The 6,090-nt window shown below is 41.8% G+C and overlaps 1 pseudogene; it reads right to left on the reverse strand.

Moving 5' to 3' along the window:
* Positions 1-4,341: 4,341 nt before the first annotated feature.
* LOC137648234 (neuropeptide Y receptor type 2-like) lies at positions 4,342-5,732 on the reverse strand (annotated as a pseudogene).
* Positions 5,733-6,090: the final 358 nt, after the last annotated feature.

Genomic DNA, 6,090 nt, shown 5'->3' on the forward strand with positions numbered 1-6,090 from the left:
AATAGATTGGGTCTGTGCATGTATTGTACCACTATATAAGGGTAAGGGAGATGTGCATGAGTGTTGTAATTCAAGAGGTATTAGTTTGTTGAGTGTAGTTGGAAAAGTGTATGGTAGAGTACTGATTAATAGGATTAAGGATAAAACAGAGAATGCAATCTTGGAAGTACAGGGTGGTTTTAGAAGAGGTAGGGGTTGTATGAATCAGATTTTTACAGTTAGGCAGATATGCGAGAAATATTTAGCAAAAGGTAAGGAGGTGTATGTTGCGTTTATGGATCTGGAGAAAGCATATGATAGAGTTGATAGGGAAGCAATGTGGAATGTGATGAGGTTATATGGAGTTGGTGGAAGGTTGTTGCAAGCAGTGAAAATTTTCTACAAAGGTAGTAAAGCATGTGTTAGAATAGGAAATGAAGTGAGCGATTGGTTTCCGGTGAGAGTGGGGCTGAGACAGGGATGTGTGATGTCGCCGTGATTGTTTAACTTGTATGTTGATGGAGTGGTGAGAGAGGTGAATGCTCGAGTGCTTGGACGAGGATTAAAACTGGTAGGCGAGAATGATCATGAATGGGAGGTAAATCAGTTGTTGTTTGCGGATGATACTGTACTGGTAGCAGACACAGAAGAGAAGCTTGACCGACTAGTGACAGAATATGGGAAGGGTGTGTGAGAGAAGGAAGTTGAGAGTTAATGTGGGTAAGAGTAAGGTTATGAGATGTACGAGAAGGGAAGGTGATGCAAGGTTGAATGTCATGTTGAATGGAGAGTTACTTGAGGAGGTGGATCAGTTTAAGTACTTGGGGTCTGTTGTTGCAGCAAATGGTGGAGTGGAAGCAGATGTACGTCAGAGAGTGAATGAAGGTTGCAAAGTGTTGGGGGCAGTTAAGGGAGTTGTAAAAAATAGAGGGTTGGGCATGAATGTAAAGAGAGTTCTATATGAGAAAGTGATTGTACCAACTGTGATGTATGGATCGGAGTTGTGGGGAATGAAAGTGATGGAGAGACAGAAATTGAATGTGTTTGAGATGAAGTGTCTGAGGAGTATGGCTGGTGTATCTCGAGTAGATAGGGTTAGGAACGAAGTGGTGAGGGTGAGAACGGGTGTAAGAAATGAGTTAGCGGCTAGAGTGGATATGAATGTGTTGAGGTTGTTTGGCCATGTTGAGAGAATGGAAAATGGCTGTCTGCTAAAGAAGGTGATGAATGCGAGAGTTGATGGGAGAAGTACAAGAGGAAGGCCAAGGTTTGGGTGGATGGATGGTGTGAAGAAAGCTCTGGGTGATAGGAGGATAGATGTGAGAGAGGCAAGAGAGCGTGCGAGAAATAGGAATGAATGGCGAGCGATTGTGACGCAGTTCCGGTAGGCCCTGCTGCTTCCTCCGGTGCCTTAGATGACCGCGGAGGTAGCAGCAGTATAGGATTCAGCAGTATGAAGCTTCATCTGTGGTGGAGATGTGGGAGGTTGGGCTGTGGCACCCTAGCAGTACCAGCTGAACTCGGCTGAGTCCCTGGTTAGGCTGGAGGAACGTAGAGAGTAGAGGTCCCCTTTTTTGTTTTGTTTCTTGTTGTTGTCGGCTACCCCCCAAAATTGGGGAAAGTGCCTTTGGTATATGTATGTATGTATATATAAAATATATATATATATATATATATATATATATATATATATATATATATATATATGTATATATATATATATATATATATATATATATATATATATATATATATATATATATATATGATATATATATATATATATATATATATATATATATATATATATATAGACAGATAGATAGACGTTTGCTTATTATCATATAGGGAAGATTATTCATACCATCATTAAAACGTGACACCTAAATGAAAGGGTTACGAAAATATTTGATTCCAGTGCCGTTCCATACGGATGAAATCCACCTTTTCCATCAAACGCGAAACAGCGACATCTATGAATTAAGAGAGATGAATGGCATACCATTACGTAAAATAAAACATTTCCGACCTTTCATTATCTTTTCAAAACGGGGAGCCAATCAAAGTCCGAATTGAATAAATGAACTGGCAAAGGTAACGGACATCCAGAGCAGCATTTTAAGAGATTTAATTTAATATGTCCAGTTTAAACTCGTCCGTCTGGAAAAAGAATATTTGAATTTGATTTAAACTAGGCAGGTGATTTCCAATGTATTTCATATACACTGGCTGGTGGCAAGATGGAACCATGAAATATATGATGATTGTAATTTTCGAAATTGTTATTTGCAAAAGTAGTTTCTTGAGTACGACGCGAAAGAAGAAAGTGGTTATATTTTTACGAAGTTTTCAAAGGAATGTGTTACTTAGGTTAGATTGCATAGTAATCTTTCCAAACACTATCTTGTAGTTTGTGTATGCATAGTTGAATATTTTTATATGAATTCAGATATGCAGAGTTAAGGGATTTGCTATATGCAGATGATTTGGTGATTACTGCTGAAAAGGAGGAAGAATTACAGGGAAGAGTGGTAGAGTAGCAAGAGAATGGGGTGGATTGAGGGTAAATGTTGATAAGACTGAAGGTGTGTTGAGCAGTGAGGAAGGTAGGGACACGATAGTCATACATGAAAGTAGAGGAGCAGTTATAAAACATGTGGAACAGTTTACACACTTAGGATCTACTATAAATCAGGAAGGAGGATGTTAGGCTATTGAAAATAGGATAAAAGCACCATGGGAAAGTGGAGGGAGTTAGCAGCAGTGGTATGCGATAAAAAAAGGCCAATCAAGGTAAAAGTCAAGATCTGTAGCACAGTAATAAGACCAATGCTAATGTATGGATCAGAAACTTGAAAACCAAAAGAGGCAGCAAAGCTTGGGAGAACAGATATGAGAATGCTGAGGTAGATTATAGGGATATTACTTCTTGAAAGAATGGAAAATGGTGAAATAAGAAGAATGACAGGTGTAGCAAATATTACAGAGATGATAAGAGTGTCACGACTGAGATGGTGTGGGTACGTGTTGCAGATGGATGGTGGTGAGGGAGTAAGACGGCTTAGGAGGAACCCGTTAGTGGGAGAATATCAAGAGGGAGGCAGAGAATTAGATGGTGAAATAAGGTGAAGGGATGATATGGAGAAAAGAGGTTTTGTGGAAGAGGATGCCTTTGATGGAAGGCATTGGAGAGGATGCATCAGGCAATCCGACCCCTGAATGTAGGCATGAGTGTTTTGTGTGTGTAAAAATGAGCAGGTTTTTAAGTCTACTTGTGTTAACATATGTACACTGATTAGATTGAATTCTTACCCAATAAACAAGCAAACAGACGTATAAAACGGGCTTTTTATAAAGGAAAGCTCCGAAACCTATCGAAAGACTGATTTACAGATTCCTTCTTATTTTACTGATTATCTGAAAAATCAAATTAATGTAACTTTCGTGTTCTAAGGATAGGAAAGGAAGGTTTGTGGTGATGTGGTGGGAGAATATGTATGGGAGGGGGTTTTAGGGAGGCTAAAGAGTCCTCCTTTGGTTCAATGTTATCACGCAAGCAACTTATGTTTTGGATGCGACTGGGTCCAGCCGAAAATCCAAAACGTCTATTACCATCTATTACTTATTTAACTATATCTGTGTAGAATGACCTTGCTTACGACAACCTTTATCGAAGGAAAGGCAAGTTCTGCGACAAATGTATGATTTATAATATTTTATCATCTATTATTATATGAAATATAAAATATTACCGAAATTCAAAATCTAATTTTTTTCCAGTGCTGTCATATTGCAATGACCACGTAAACATTCTTTTTTTTATTGAATCTTCTAATTCGTTACTTGACAATATCGATTATTTTGTTTTGCTGCTCTTTTTTTATAATATTATGCAGAAACTAATGAGTGTGGGGTGGGAGAACAGAGAATCATTGTTTTCGTTGCTTAATCTTCATTGTAATTTCCACCTCAAGTTCTAATAATTGATTTATTTGAAAGGATTCTGACCGAAAATACACGAAGAAGAGGGAGACAGAGAGTGAGAACGGGAGAGAGAAGAAAGAAAGAATCAGAAAAGGAGAACTAATCATAATTCGTTTATCACTTTACGATAGTGCGGATTTGAAATGAGAAAGTTGAATCGTTGCAATAAGAAATAGAAAAATATAATTTTATTTATATTTCCTTGACTCGTTTTAATCCATCCCTGTTATCTATAGTTTTATATAAAAAAATATATATAATTTTGTTATATAAATATTACTTAGTGAAACAAAAGTAAACAGTACCATTTGAAGATGTTATCAGAAAAATTTTATAATTACTAACAGCGAAAACTAAGATCCTTCGTCCTTACCTTGCTACATATCCTCCTTAATGACTGATGGTTGTGGTTTGCGGTGGATGCGCCACCGTCTGAATGGCATTTGATTGGTTGGCCTGAAACACCAGGAGCGTGACGCTCTCCTGCTGTCTGGTAGGCGAATCTCCGGGTCTTCTCCTCCAAGACGCCGGGAGAATCCAGACTATTTTTGAACAGGAACGGTGGCAGGAAATCCAGGAGCTCTCTTCTGAGATTCGTGTTCAGCCAGCCGTAAAGGACGGGGTTGATGCACGCGGAACTCATGGCGATCATGTGGCAGGAACCGAACACGGTGTAGAGGTAAGCGGGGTCCTTGAAACCCTCGTACTCGAAGTCCGCCAGGAGGTTGACGATGTTCCAAGGCAGCCAACTCACGGCGAACGCCACCGCGATGATGGAGAGCAAGATGGTCGTCCTTGTGGTTGCGTTCGATTTCCTTCTGCGCTCTTCCGCGCGTCGCACTGTCCCATCATGTGCTGGCCGAGATAGCGTTTGATTCGGGCGTGGACGAAGCTGAGCACGATGATCGGGATGCCGTACTGCGTTAGCAAGAGAGTGATGATCCACACGTTTTTGACGCTCGAAGACGGCCACCGATCGACGCATCGTGAGAATAGGAGGATGTGCTGGAGCTTAACTTCCTCGACAATGTAGTTAAAAGTATAAAGGCAAACGTGAAGAGAGCACAGAAAAGGCCCATATCACACCTATAGAGGCCGCCACGTGAAGTCTGCTACGGCTCGACCTCCCCACCAGAACGATAGTGGCGTAGCGGTCCGCCGCAATGGGCGACCACCGTGGCGGTAGACACCATGATGTTGGCGCCTTAGCAAGACCGGAACGAGCTTGCATATGATGCTGTCCCATGCCCCAGTCTTTGTACAAGAGGCTCACGAGGGTCATGGGCATACACACTAAGCACTATGCTCAGGTCTGACACGGTGAGGTTTATGATATAGAGGTTTCTCGGCGTACGCATCGTCTTCTTCCGCCAGATGACCCATCCGACCATGAGGTTTCCGGTCATACCGAAGACGATGAGGCTGGCGTAGCAGATGATGAAGATGATCTTAGTCGACTCGGTGAGGTACCCGCTGTCCTGGGTTCGTCCTGATGATTGTCTAAGGCCTCTTGGAACGAGAAATTAAACAGAGGGAACTGCGTGTTGTTGTTGGAGCTAGTTGGAGAAGTTGGGGTCGAAGGCGAAGTGGCCGAAGGGATCGATGGGGAAGAATTGGGTGGCGATTTCATCGTCCCTGGCGCCGTAGGAACAGCCGCTGCCTAACTCCTTGCAAGCGACCCCGATGTTCCTGTCATAACTGTCCTCCACTGGGAGGTCGGTCTCCGCCACTACGCCTCCTCCAACGCCTTCGCTGTGTTCCTCCAACATGGAGAACGCCGTTGAGGGAGAACAATAGGGAGATGTTCAGCTGTCCGTAGTATCATGCCGGGCTGCGAAGTGGCTCTGCTGAACGGGGGACATCGTGCCTTCCTTTACGCGGGGTCTCAGAGGACCACCATCTCGTCATCTGGGTCAAGGATTCACAGAACAGAAGGGGGTAAATACTGTCAATCACCTCATTGTTAGCATTGATTTTAAACTATTTTCTCTATGGCTTTGGTACTTTATAGTTTCCATTGATCATTTTTTCTACTGTTACATAACTGATAATGTTTGTTAGGGGAAGCTCATTTTCTGAATATTTTCTAGCATTCTGGTCTGGTCCCTGAATTCAAAATCGAGATGT

The sequence above is a fragment of the Palaemon carinicauda genome, chromosome 10 (genome assembly GCF_036898095.1).
Source record: "Palaemon carinicauda isolate YSFRI2023 chromosome 10, ASM3689809v2, whole genome shotgun sequence".
Taxonomy (NCBI): Eukaryota; Metazoa; Arthropoda; class Malacostraca; order Decapoda; family Palaemonidae; genus Palaemon; species Palaemon carinicauda.